Source organism: Leopardus geoffroyi, chromosome E2 (assembly GCF_018350155.1).
Source record: "Leopardus geoffroyi isolate Oge1 chromosome E2, O.geoffroyi_Oge1_pat1.0, whole genome shotgun sequence".
In the NCBI taxonomy this organism is placed as follows: domain Eukaryota; kingdom Metazoa; phylum Chordata; class Mammalia; order Carnivora; family Felidae; genus Leopardus; species Leopardus geoffroyi.
In genome coordinates, this window is record NC_059335.1 from 32,179,143 (window position 1) to 32,192,854 (window position 13,712).

Sequence of the window (13,712 nt, forward strand, 5' to 3'; positions counted from 1 at the left end):
TAGTCTGTGGCATTTCGTCATGGCGCCTAAGCTGACCACTACACCATTGCTCATTAACCTTCTCCTACCTCCGTCCTATGTTCCCAGCAATGGCTTGTTTTAGTCCACATTTGCAACATTTTTTTCTCTTTTGCGTTGTCCCATCTATTGCCAGTGGATTACACACATAAAACCCTTAGCTCAGTGCCTGGGGCATGATAAAGCATCTACAATTAGTGTTTACTCTTACTGTTATTATCATGTATTGTTGCTTTACGTTATTTTGGGGAGCACAGACACATCTCACGCTTGTGTGATTTGATCCCTTTGGTAACAAACCTCGCAAGCCTTCCAGCTCAGGGAGGGGTGTGCGATAGTGTGAGAAGACGTCTCTTGCCTGAGAGTCTCTTGGAGGGGTTGACCCAGATCCAGAACCCGCAAGTTCTCTGTCTCTGAGTTCTTCCGTCTCCCTGACGATAAATCATCCCGTTCCTTCTCTGCCTCCCCCTCCCCACAACTATCCTTCCCACCGTACGTGTGTGCACACGGCCCCCAGCACCCAAATACACAAATACAAACACGCACGCGCACCTGAGCACACACCCAGCGAGGACACGCGAGATTTAACTAACCGAAGAAGGTGGAACTGACCAAAGACTCCCACAGACAGGTGGGGAGCGAAGGGGCAAGGAAAGAAATTGGGCTCAAAGGGACTTTGGGGGAAGGAAGGTGACCTCGAATGAGCTGGTGGGAGTGGCAGTGCCCGGCAGGGCAGATCAAGGCGAAGGGCAGCCACGATCCCCCCCCGGGGGGGGGGGGGCTGGAACATTCTGACGGGCGTGTAACAGAGTGATGGCAGGGTGACCCAGAGTTCTCGGGTTCAAATCTCAACTCCTTGACCTTGGAGAGATTGCTGAACCAATCCGGGCCTCAGTTTCCTCAGCCGTAAAGTGAAAATTAGAGCCTACCTTCTTTACAGTGTGAGTATGAGGTACTCATGAATTGATGCTCAGTAAATACGGAGTAAATAATGGGTAAACAGTCCGAAAACACCAGCTGTTCCTGTTGAGGAGCCACGCGATCTGTTACTTCTTGTTAAGCAATAGCTGACTTTCAGCTTGTAAGGTACCCTCTCAGGGTATTTATCTTCCGGGTGGCCATGGGATTCAGCTCTATATGCAAGTATAGTGTCACAATATCAGGGAGCATCACTATTATTTTTTTTAATTTTTTTTTTAACATTTATTCATTTTTGAGAGTGAGAGAGACAGAGCATGAGTGGGGAAGGGGCAGAGAGGGAGAGGGAGACACAGAATCCGAAGCAGGCTCCAGGCTCTGAGCTGTCAGCCCAGAGCCCGACGCGGGGCTCGAACTCACGGACCGCGAGATTGTGACCTGAGCTGAAGTCGGACGCTCAACCGACTGAGCCACGCAGGCACCCCAAGGAGCATTACTATTAAATCCGTATTCTTCTAGGGGCGCCTGCGTGGCTCAGTCGGTTGAGCGTCTGACTCCTGGTTTCGACTCAGGTCATGATCTCTCAATTTGTGGGATCGAGTCCTGTATCGGGCTCTGCACTGATAGCTCAGAGCCTGCTTGGGATCATCTCTCTCCCTCTCTCTCTGCCTCTCTCTCTCTCTCTCTCCCAAAATAAATTAATAAACTTTAAAATCTGTATTCTTCTTCAAAATATTAGTATAAATACAAGTTTATCATGTAACTGTGCCAAGGAGGAAAGAACAGTTTATTAGGGGCCTGGTGGCCCAAAATCCTACTGCTCGTTCGGCCACCCAGCCCACAGGGGGACAGGGGACAGGAAGCACATTCTTCCGGCAAGAAAAGTCGTCCTGGAGAAAGTTTCCCGCCGGAGTTAGTTAATGCGCCCACAGCACTTACTTACCTCCTTTCCTCATTTTTTCTCATCTGTAAAATGGGGATCAGAATTGTAGCTGCTTTATAGGGTATTTGTAAAAATTCAACAAGTTGATACATGCGAAGGGCTAAGAACGGAATAAAAATGCCTGGTGTGGGTACCCCCAGAAATGCTAGCTAAGCCTTATGTTATATCTTGCTTGGGGCTAAGGAGAGGTTACCAGAAAAAAAAAAAACAAACAAACAAACAAAAAAACCCAACAACAACAACAAAAAAATCCGTTTTCTCTGGGATCTTTGAAAATTCCACAACTCCCATTGTGGGGACCCTGACAGCTGATTCCTCCTGATGGTGGGGCATCTCGAGAATCGGTTATTTTCATTTTTTTAAAATGTTCCTTTACCGCCCTTCGGCCAACCTGACCAACCCCACCGCAATCCAGCCGGGTGATTATCCCGGGATAAAAGCTTTTATCATGAAAAGTTTTGTTTGAGAAAGCGGGAACTGTGCATCTCAGTGCCGGCTTTCCCGCACGCCGGGATTCTGTCCACACTCCTACAAAGGCCAAGATTATCTCTCTCTGTTAAGGGTTTAAAATCCTACAAGCCGGCCATGCAAGTGACCAGTATCAGATTATGATAACAAGATCATGTCCAGTTATAAAAACAAGTGTCCAAACTTTTCTCATGTCACTTTCGCCCGGGGGTCCCTCCTGAGGGGGGTGCTCGGCTCATTTTGAAGGCAGCTCTTTGAACTGAATTCATGGGGTATTTGCATAAGAAGATTTGAGGCTGAAGAATGGGTGCCTATTGCATGGGCCCATTAATATGCCTGCTAATTCAGCACATTGTAAGCCTATTGATGGCCCACAAAGGGCTCAAATTCAAGGACAGTTATCCTATGGCCATTGTGAGTGCTTCAAATCAAGGAATATGTTCGCTCGAGGAATACAGTTGTTACAATTAGATATTTTTCATGAAACATCATAAAGAACTAATGACAACTCGGAACACAATGCTGCAACAACCACCAAAAAACATTCAGAACTCCATGGGTAAGCTTGTCTCTCTCTCTCTCTCTCTCTCTCTCTCTCTCTCTCTCTCTCATAATCTCCCACACACTTACTTTCCCAGATGCAGCAGGCTGGAGGTGGATGTGAAAGCACACTTATCTGCTCCCTAAATTTAAATAAAAAGCGAAATGAAATAAACCGATCCCGGCAGAAGAGGAGGAACCCACATCGCCGGCATAAATAGTGGTTAATTTAATCCCGTTTATGAAACACATCACACCGTCGCCTCCAAGGGATGCGCGAGGCAAGGCAATATTTTAGAGCCAGGAGGAATTATTCGAGGGGAGAAAGCCTCTCTCTTTGTCAGAAGTTGAGAAAAGAGGTTTATGCAGATCCAGGAGAATTGAAAACAAGTGTGTGTGGGGGGGGGGGGGGGGAATGGTGCTAAGTGTGGCTTTGTGTACGCGGCTGGGGGGCAGGGGCATTTTAGGGAGAAAGTCGCAGCTCTCAGAAGGGTCCTTGTAAAAAGGTCTGGTCGGGAAGGCAGGCGGTTCAGCTGGGCCGGGGAGGCCAGCAGGAACTTTCTAAGAAACCGGGGGCTAAAATGCTCTTTCCAGCGGAGCGTTTGTGGACGAATGGCGCGCCCAGGGACGCCTGGGATTGGGGACATTGTCTCGGCATTGTGTTCAGCCCCCACTCTGCCGGCCATTGTCACAGGGGCCCATCAAGCCCCTGGCCTGAGCACCGGTTGTATTTTTCTTACTCTACATCCCTCAGAAAAGACATCAAAGACCAGGGAGATGTGCTTTTTGCTTTGTTTGGTGTCTGATTCTCAACATGTGGCTTCCCGGGCCAAACTTCGGCACCTTTTAACCTATTCTGTTCAGCTTAGGCCTGAGCTGTATTTGAGCATTAGGGAAACTATAGTAACCAATAATCTGCCTGTTGCTGAAAAGAAACTATGTATCTTGTCACACAAGAGCTGTCGGACGATCACCGTCCTAGACCAGACCCTTTCGGGGCTCCCGGCTTTCTTTCCTGGGGCTCAGCCTGTCCCTCTGAAAAGGCGTCCGAACCCTTTGCCTTCCTGGCACAGAGGACCCGTGTTCATGTTCATTTATATTTAACAAATAAGGCATTGTCCCTTGCAACGTATCAGCATTTGATTATCTATTACAAATGTTTCCATCAAGTCAGAAACGAGGCCTCGCTACAAAAGAGAGGAAAAGAAAAAAAAAAAAGAAAGAAAAACCTTTGGTGCGACCCAGGGATGGGGCAGAGAGTGGGATTTGCTTGGTGGAATATTTGGGTTCTTTGCCACATCACATTCGCATTAGACCTGTTGCATATGGAGCCACCAAAAGGAAAAAAAAAGAAAAAAAAGGTGCCAGGGGCATCCCGGGGTAGGACGGCTGAAGATGCAGTTATATGGGCAAATGAGGGCTCAGCAGAGCCGCGCGGGGTATCTTTTGAAGGTATAAGCTCCAGGACTGACTCCAAGGGCTCAAGTTCCTCCTCTATTTCTTACTAGCTGTGCAACCCTGAGCAAGCCTCTTGAGGTCTCTGAACTCCGAACTTCATGTTGCCCATATTTTATTTTATTTTATTTTTTTAATGTTTATTATTTGAGAAAGAGACAGAGAGCCAGCAGGGGAGGGGCAGAGAGAGAGGGAGACACAGAATCCGAAGGAGTCTCCAGGCTCTGAGCTGCCAGCACAGAGCCCGACGCGGGGCCCTATCCCACGGACTGGGAGATCATGACCTGAGCCGAAGTCGGACGCTTAACCAACTGAGCCACCCAGGCGCCCCATCATGTTGCCCATCTTAAAATGGGGATATTCACCCACCCTAGATGGAACGGCTGTAGAAAGGTTAGCTGAGCTAATCGCTGTGACAGCACAGGGCCCAGCACACAGGGAGTGCTCAAAAAGGCAGAGTTATTTCACAGAGCAAATATTGCACCACGGGGCCTAGGCAGGTGGGGGGCAGGCGACTCCACACCGGGGATCCAAATGGGTAACCGTGTCCGTTTTTAGTGTCGCATATCTTTCTTGGTACCCGATGGATGAAATAAACACGAGAGAAAACATGAAAGAAAACCAAACAACAGAAATGCAAAAATCATGGCCAGAACAATTCTGTTGTTTCAATAGACAGCTCTTTAGTATTATGACGAGGAGTAACCCCACGCAGAAATAAAGAAAAGGGTGAAAATAACTAGAAGAGTAAACAATGTAGAAGACAGAGAGAAGGAGCCACCCAGGCGCCCCAGAGTGAGTGAAAGCTTGAGCTGAGCCTGCAGGGAAATGGGGGCGGGGGGCGGGGAATGCAGCAGACAGGGGACCCATTGAAGGACGTGCTAGCTCCCAGGGTGGGGCAAGTGGGGGTTTTGTGCTCTGGGACCGTCACCGTCACCGGCCTCCCTGTCCTGTCCCGGTCCTGCTCCTGAGATCCCCACTGTGAGAAGTGGGACCTATTCTTTGGCGGAGATTTTTCATGTCGCAAGCGAACCAGCGTTTCATTTGGCAACTTGACCTCCCACCCTGGGGACTGTTGGTGAGCTCACTTTTTCACTTTCCCAAGAGATTTTGGACATCTTTCCATGCAGAAAATATACAAGCCCTGCCCCATCCTTGTGCTCTTTTCCTTTCTTAAAACAAAACAAAACAAAACAAAACGACGTAAAAACAACTCACCTTTTTTGTTTGGCTCGCACTTAAGTAATACAAACCATTGGTGACCCTGGTTATCATTTTGTGACAAATCCTGCCCCCCCCCCGTTTTTTTTAAGCTTCTGTGGAACTCATGACAGCTCACATTTTACTGAATGTCTTTTAAGAGCCCGTGGTAAGAACCTTATTCTGTATTAACTCAGTTTTTATTTTTATTTTTATTTTATTAAATTTTTTTAATGTTTTATTTATTTTTGAGACAGAGAGAGACAGAGCACGAGCAGGGGAGGGGCAGAGAGAGAGGGAGACACAGAATCCGAAGCAGGCTCCAGGCTCTGAGCTGTCAGCCCAGAGCCCGACGCGGGGCTTGAACTCACAAACCACGGGATCATGACCTGAGCCAAAGTCAGATGCTTCGCCGACCGAGCCACCCAGGCGCCTCGACTCAGTTAGTTTTTATAACAACTAGATGAGGCTGCTAGGCGTCCATATCACCCCCATTTTACAGAAAAGGAAACTGAGGCCAAGAGTGAGGTTAGGTAATTTGCCCCATCCTGGACTTGCTGAGAGTACAGATAAGAGCTCCGTGCGCTTCCTAAAGCCCATGACCTCACAGATGCGTTAAAGACGTGAACTTGCTGTGTTGTGCGTGCGCGCACACACACATCTTGCAAAACCGCCATCAGCCTCTGTATGTTGTCTGGAAACAGACAAGAGCATCTGATGACGGCAAAACGGTCCGTCGCACGGACGTACCGGAGTGTACTTAGGTTGTCTCCAGCGTTCTGTTCCATCGGGCGAACTTGCTGCCTGCCGTCTGGGAGGGTTTAGTTACCCTGTCAGCTCAGCGCCTGTGGAGAAGCGGCCCAAACAAACAAATCAAACACTTGTGCCGGCAGAGGCAGGTGTCGATCATGTTTGTTCCCGAGGTGGACACTGAGGCTCAGAGTTGGCGCGACAGGTTCAAGGTCGTGAGGGAGTTAGCGAGGCTGGCTGGGTAGGAGAACACCCAAGAGGCATTCCTGGCTCTCCAGGGAGGCCTGGCAGAAATGGCGTTGGAGCGCCCCCTCACTGAGCCGGCTACGCAGGCCGAACTTAGGGCTGGGACTTGAGCAGCAAACGCCCACTGCTGGTGGTGCCATAGGTAAGGCTGTTCACGATCACCCAACTCGACGGACAGTCATATCTGTTTCAGCCAACTCTGGGCTTGGGATTCCAATCCCATCAGGTTCTCATTCTTACCCACCTCCCTGATCTCTGGAAGGCGGTCCCGCGGCAATTCTCCAGCCCCAGTGGGCAGACAGGAACCAGAGCTCCGACACCACCCATGTGCCCCCCCCCGCCGTGAGTCCTGCACTCCCCTGACCCCCAACTCAAGCTGTCTGGTGAGCCCATCTGGGCAGCTTTCTGATGGCTCAACAGCATTCTGAGCCTTTTCCTGCTGCCCGGGGTTGGGAAAGACAGCCGTCTCATCCTGGTAGCTACTCGTCCCCTGGCCTTGCTCTCTCCACCTCAATCTTTGATTAAAGGCCAACTCACAGTCTCCCTGGAAATGATCCGGTCCAACCCGATGTGCTGCAGAAGGGGAGTCTGACTTGTCCAAGGTCCAGAGGGAATAAGTGACTTGTCCAAGGTTACAGAGCATAGAAGGGGTCAAACTAGGACAAGGAAGGGCCCAGGGCTCTCTTGACACGCAAAGCCATGTCTTTAACGGGTATTTAACCAGCATCCACTGTTATTCCAGGCAATGCGCAAAGCCCTCAGTATACCAAACCAGATGAGTCACGGGATCTATCGCCAAAGACCTTCAGAGCCTCATTGAGAGGATGGACATATAAACAGTAAGAATAGAGAACTTTAACCGGTTGGTGCATTAGTCAGCTTGGGGTGCCATAACAAAACACCATAGACGGGGCGCTTAAACAACACAGATGTATTTTCTTGCACTTCCGGACGCTGAGAAGTTCAAGATCAAGGCGCCAGCCAATCGAATTTCTGGTGAAGACCCTCTTCTGGGTTTGTAGATGGCCGCCATCATGCTGTGTCCTCACGTGGCTTCTTCTCCATGTGGGCAAGTGGTCCACACGAAGGCCCCAATTTTACGGGATTTGTGTCTCACCCTTATGACCTCCTGTAACCTTCATTATCTCCTGAAAGCCTTAGCTCCAAATGCAATCACATTGGGGGTGGAGCTCCGACATGAGAATTTGGGGAGGGCACCGTGGAGCTCATAGCCGTTAGTAACAAATATGGTAACAATAATAATAGCCCACGTTTACTGAGAACCTCTTATGTACCAGGCGCCGTGCTAAATACTTTATAGACATTTTATCATTTAATCCGTACAACAACCAGGGGTGTCAGAACTATAATCCGTGCCCATTTCACTGATGCGTTCACTGAGGTCCCTCGACAGGTTAGGTAACTTGCATACAGGCCTCACAGGGCGACCCCAGAGCGCACCCCCTCCACCAGTTCTGGGGGCGGCGGGGAGGGTGGGCCAAGCTTCAAGGAGGAGGTGATACCTGAGAGAAATTTTGAAGGAGCGAGTGTCAACCCACGCTCCGTCCCTCTGAATCCAGGGACCAGGTCGTTTTCCCAGTCCACCTTTTCCTTTAAAAAGTTGGTTAACTGTGGCCAGGCCAGAGGGAAACGCTGCATTTGCAACAAAGTCCCTGGGCTCCAAACTTAAGTTCGCCTGCATTAAGTGCTTTCCCGGTGACCCAACACCGCCTGGCAACTGGCCGCCTTCTGCTTTTGACAGCTTGGCATATTTGGTCATTTACTGGGTGCATGTGAAGATCAAATGGGTTAAGATTCTTCTCTTTAAACAGCAGGGAAAAGAACATCAAAAAGGTGTACATTTCATTTCCCCAGTTTTGATTAAGTCAAGCATGAAATGAAATGTAATACCCTCAAGTGGCTGGGGTTTACACCATTCAGGTCGTTACTTCTGCTTCAGGAGGCCCAGTCAGCCCTGGGCCAGGCGAACAAGCTAACAGCGTTTTAGGGTGGCCAGATGGACGGGGTTTACCGTGGTTGAAAAGGCAGCTTAGTGCTTGCCTCTTCAAGCCAACTGTGTGAAATCCTGGTGTGGCCCCTTCCCCCCCCCCCACCCCCACCCCCGGCTGGCCCTCCAGCAGCACCCCCCCCCCCACCTCCTTCTTTCTCCGCCATTCTGGAAGGAGCAGCCAGTTCCCGGATGCCATGGCGAGTCCAGACTTGCTCAGCCTGAGATGTTTCCTGCCGCGACAGGGCACGAAGGACATCCCTCTGTGGTGTGTCTGCTGGGGCAGGGTGGCCCCAAGGAGGAGTTAGCCTTCAAGGAAGCAGTATGAGCCTGGGCCTCTGGATGCTGTCTCGGGAACTCATTACTAAGTAAAAATCATTGTGTGGGAACCGGATGGGGGCACCCCCTTGGTGCCTGGTACCATGCCTGGCCCTGAAGGGGTGAACCCAGTCACCTGACTCTGTTTGGTCTAGCCAGATCCCGAGAGGGAAGCTCGGAGCGCCGAGTAAAGGTTTTAAAGGCTGCCTCTGGGGTTTACCAGCTGACTCAACTCGGCCTGAACATCACATCGAATCGGTGTCGGGCAACCTTTTTGTGCGAGTAGAAGCCATTTTATTTTTTATTTTTATTTTTTTTAAGTTTTGTTTTTTTTTTTAATTTATTTTTGGGACAGAGACAGACAGAGCATGAATGGGGGGGGGGGGCGGTCAGAGAGAAGGAGACACAGAATCTGAAACAGGCTCCAGGCTCTGGGCTGTCAGCACAGAGCCCGACGCGGGGCTCGAACTCACGGACCGCAAGATCATGACCGGAGCAGAAGTCGGACGCTCAACCGACTGAGCCACCCAGGCGCCCCAAAGCCACTTTAATCAGCGGCTTGAGAGCCACGGACTTGTTTCCTCTGGGGAAGACAAACGTAGAGCACTGGCTTCAAGTTATACAGAAGACAAACTTCAAGGCTGAACTTACCAAGGGTTTAATGAAATATCTAAAGAGGGAGGATTGTGTCGATGCCTCTGAAGTCTAACCCTTGTCTGATGGAAGTAACCAATGAAGAATAAATCGGAAGCTTTATTATGCTTTATTTATGATTTTCTCATGCATACTGAAATGATGACAATATTCTAAAAACGCTTTCAGAAAAGATTTTTGGAGGGAGGAAGATTACATCTAATGTGAGATGGATGTGGTGCATCTTATATATTGGATAGAATGGGGGGGGGCAGGGAGGGTTCCCAAATTCAAAGCTTTGGGGCCTGCTGAAATTTGGAAACAGCTGTGCCTGCCAGCCGGGTCGATGTTTCTGAGCTGGACTCTACGGTCAACAGACCTGAAATCAAGGTGGGTTGAATCTTGGGTTGGAGGAGACCCATTTTCCAGAGGTGCTTTCTGGAAGATTCTGCTCCAGGCTCAGCTGAAAGCTTCAGGCTCTCAACAGCTGGAGGAGACTAGCAGGGCTTTGGGAAGAACTTACTAGAATCCTTAATGCGGCTGACAATCCGCTGCTATTGAACTGCATTAAGTAGATATTATGGAAGGACAAAGAGGTAAATAGCTCGACATCACCCTCATTCGCATGCGGGGCCCCCCGGCCGGGATCATTTTATGGCCACCGCCATTGTTACTGCACTCCCCAGGTTAGCTTTAACTTGCAAATGATCCCCTGAAAAGGAAAAGAGATGTGGTTTTCTTTTCTTCTCTCTTTCCCTCTCTCTCTCTCTCTCCCTCCCTCCCTTCCTCCCTCTCTTTCTCTCTCTGTCTGTCTCTGTCTCCCTCCCTTCTCAAAATGGCCCTCACAGAAAGAAAATCATTTTAGGCCATAAGGAAATGAAAGGCATTGTTGCCATGGCTTGGACCGTAGCAAATGAAATACATCACGGGCTCGGGAGCAGAAAGCTACACTCGAGCTGTTTTATTTTGGTGCTTTGGAATGTGGTCCACATGAGAACATAAACAATGCCAAATCTGTATGAATTAATAGGCCGGGCTTGACATATTTCCCTTTGTTTGAGGCCAAACAGGCGGGGGGTTGGGGTGTGGGAGGAGAAGGAGAAGGAGAAGGGAGAGGAGAATCTTATTTGATTAAAAAAAAAAATCCAATAATCCAGCTGAATAGGAGGAGTGAGCGCGTGGCACCCCTTCTTGAGATGGGCCTTCGGAATCAATGGCGAGCCAGCGGCCAGCCCGTGGAGCCTCATCACTTGCTCTGATCAAAATGCTTTTTTGAGGGAGGGAAAAAAAAAAAAAAGTCTCCATAGGATTGTTTGCAAACTGCAAAGTGCTTCAGCGAGTGACAAGAAAATGCTGGAAGCCGGAAACCTATTCCCAGGCAGAGGCCTTCCCTGTCACCTTGGTGGGTGAATAATTGTGCCTTTTGCATACGCCTTGTCATCAGCAGCAGGAATGAGGGGGCCCCAAGGACCGCCCTGGCAGGCGCGGGTGTTGCACCAGCAGAGTAAATTAAAACACGGATTACAGCAAGTATGATTGGGGCTGACAACCAGGGCGGGTGTAGCCACAGAACGAGCCGTGTTGCCCATATGGTCCTCGGGAAACCCACGCAGCGCGGCTTGCTCCCCAGCCTGCTCCAGCTGCCCGTCTGAAGGGGGCATTTAGGAGGCCTCCAGCCATTTTCTGGAACTGGGGAAATTCGTTTCCCTTCTTTGCGAGTTCAGAAATGCCAGCAGCTGCCAGCAGGTACTTGGAAGTTTATGTGGCAACACCCGTCCTCCCCACCCCTACCTGGTACTCGGTGGAAGGTGGGCGGGGTGGGTGGGCTCTGTGATGGGCAGGGCCACGCCTTTTGGGTTCCCTTGCTTGAATTCAGAAAAAAAAAAAACAACTTTCCGGGCCGTGGGAACCCCTGCCAGTGTGGTTGCCATGATCGCGGGTGCCGGAAGCCAGGACCGCCTGGACAATAACACTTAGCAATACTGGCAAATACTTGCTAAACATGTACCATGTCCTTTTTTTTTTTTTTTTTTAATGTTTATTTATTTTTCAGACAGAGAGACAGAGTGAGAGCAGGGGAGGGGCAGAGAGAGAGGGAGACACAGAATCCGAAACAGGCTCCAGGCTCTGAGCCGTCAGCACAGAGCCCGACACGGGGCTCGAACTCACGGACCTCGAGATCCTGACCGGAGCGGAAGTCGGACGCTCAACCGGCTGAGCCACCCAGGCGCCCAAACACGTACCCTGTTCTAAAAGTTGCAGCTTTATTTCCAGGTCCTGTGTGAACAGCTTGGGCAGACAGCACCTTGTCGAAGCTGCCCAGGAGGGACCAAGTAGGGCTGAAATAAATCTCCACATTCTCTTCACCAAGCCATTGCCCCCCTGCGGGGGAGCGTCCCCAGGAGGAAGGGGCGTCTTACCCATTTTCCACCAATGCACCGTATGGGCATACAGCGGCCCCATATACTGCCCAACTTGGCTACGACTGTATGGGCAGGTCTGATCATCAGTCCCATTTTACTGATGAAGGAAACTGAGGCTCAGAGAAGTTCAGCGATTTGCCTAAGGCACCTAGCTAAGGGGCAGAGAGAGCTAGGACTCCAACTGTACCTTCTGAGTCCAGAGCTTGTCCTTCTTCACCACTGAGGGGGAGGAAGGACAGGGTGAGAACTGAGAAGCCGCCCTTGTTCAGAAGCTCTGTCAGCACAGGGGCCTGGGAACACAAAAGGCTGCGGTGATGGTTCCTGGAATTGGGACACGTGGGAGAGGAGGAGAGGTTGGGGACACAAGTGGGCGAAGCAAGGTGAGCCCCTGCAGAGACAGTGAGTGAGTGGAGGGTGACATCCTGCACAGCCCTGTCTGATTTCTGCACGGCCCACACCAGAGCCCCGGGGCGCTCACGCACACGCGCGTGCACCCACACACACACTCCCCAATAGAGCCCTTCTGAAACCAGCACCAGTGGATCGCACACTCACCTGCCCTCCTGGGCAGGAAGACTTGTCATTTACATCCTCAACGACAGGGATCATCTCAGGGCAGACTTATCCCTTTCACTGCTCCTGCTAAACTTAGTACATGAAATAAACCTGAGCCTATCAACGTCTCGTGTAGAGAAAATTCCATACGACCAGATCTCTCCTTACCTGTCACGTGTAAACTTCGACCCTGAGAAGTCGCTAATTATGTATTGTTGGCTCGGTTCCTGGGATCGAACCCTGCTGACAGTACCGAGCCTGCTTGGGATTCTCTCCCTCTCTCCCCAACCCGCTCACTCGCTCTCTCTCGAAATAAATAAACGTTAAAAATAAATAAGTCAATATCTGCAAATGTCAGAGTCTGGGAGCAAGAGCCACCTCTTTTCGCCACTTGGATGTCTAATAAGGGTCTCAGGGTGCTCACAGATTAACTTCTGATGTCCGCTCTGATCTCAACCTCTCACCAAAACCTGCTCCGGCACCTTCCTCATCATCTCTGTAAGCGACAAGCCTGTCTTTCCGGTGGCTCAGGGCTGACTTCCTGGACCCCTCCATCAGTGACCATGGCAGTTCTGCCTTCAAAGCATGGCTGGCCGTCCCCACCGGTCCAAACCCCCCTCGTGGTCTGGATTGTTGTAATAGCCTCCCAATGGCTTCCTGGTTTCTACCCGCTGCTACATCACGACCCTGGAAGCGATCCCTCCGCTCGGAACCCTTCCATGACTTCTCTTGTCCCTCAGAATAAATGCCAGAGTCCTCACCAGGACTCACAAGACCCCCCTGGCCACCGCTATTCTTTCCTCTCCCGTCACCGCCCTCCCAGATCACTGTGCCACAGCCACAGTGGGCTCCTCGAAGTGGCTCACATACACCGCCCTTACTGGTCCCTCTGCAAAGGCTGTTTTTCCCCCAGATATCTGCATGCTTCAGGCTACCATTTCCTGCCTCCGGGGCTCTTGTCCAATGCCACCTCAGCACAGAGGACTTCCCTGGCCTCCCTAAAAGCAATAGCCATGCCCCTCCCACATCCATGTCACTTTCTGTCCCCACCCCTTAGCCTGCTTTGTTTTTCTTCCTAACACTTCACACCTGAACTCTGTTTTTTTTCTGGTAGCTGGAGACGGAGACCTGGAGTGCCCAGATGCTTTGTGCCTTTTACAACCCCAGGCCTGAATCACTGGGTTCAAACATGGAGATTCTTGGAAAGAATGAGAAAACGGGCTCCTGAGCCTCTCTT

General features: G+C 50.5%; 1 long non-coding RNA gene across 1 annotated transcript; it reads left to right on the forward strand.

Annotated features, from left to right (window-relative positions):
* Positions 1-480: 480 nt before the first annotated feature.
* LOC123578407 lies at positions 481-3,090 on the forward strand. Its single transcript, XR_006702374.1, has 2 exons — positions 481-649; positions 2,986-3,090. It is a non-coding gene; the product is annotated as an uncharacterized LOC123578407 (long non-coding RNA).
* Positions 3,091-13,712: the final 10,622 nt, after the last annotated feature.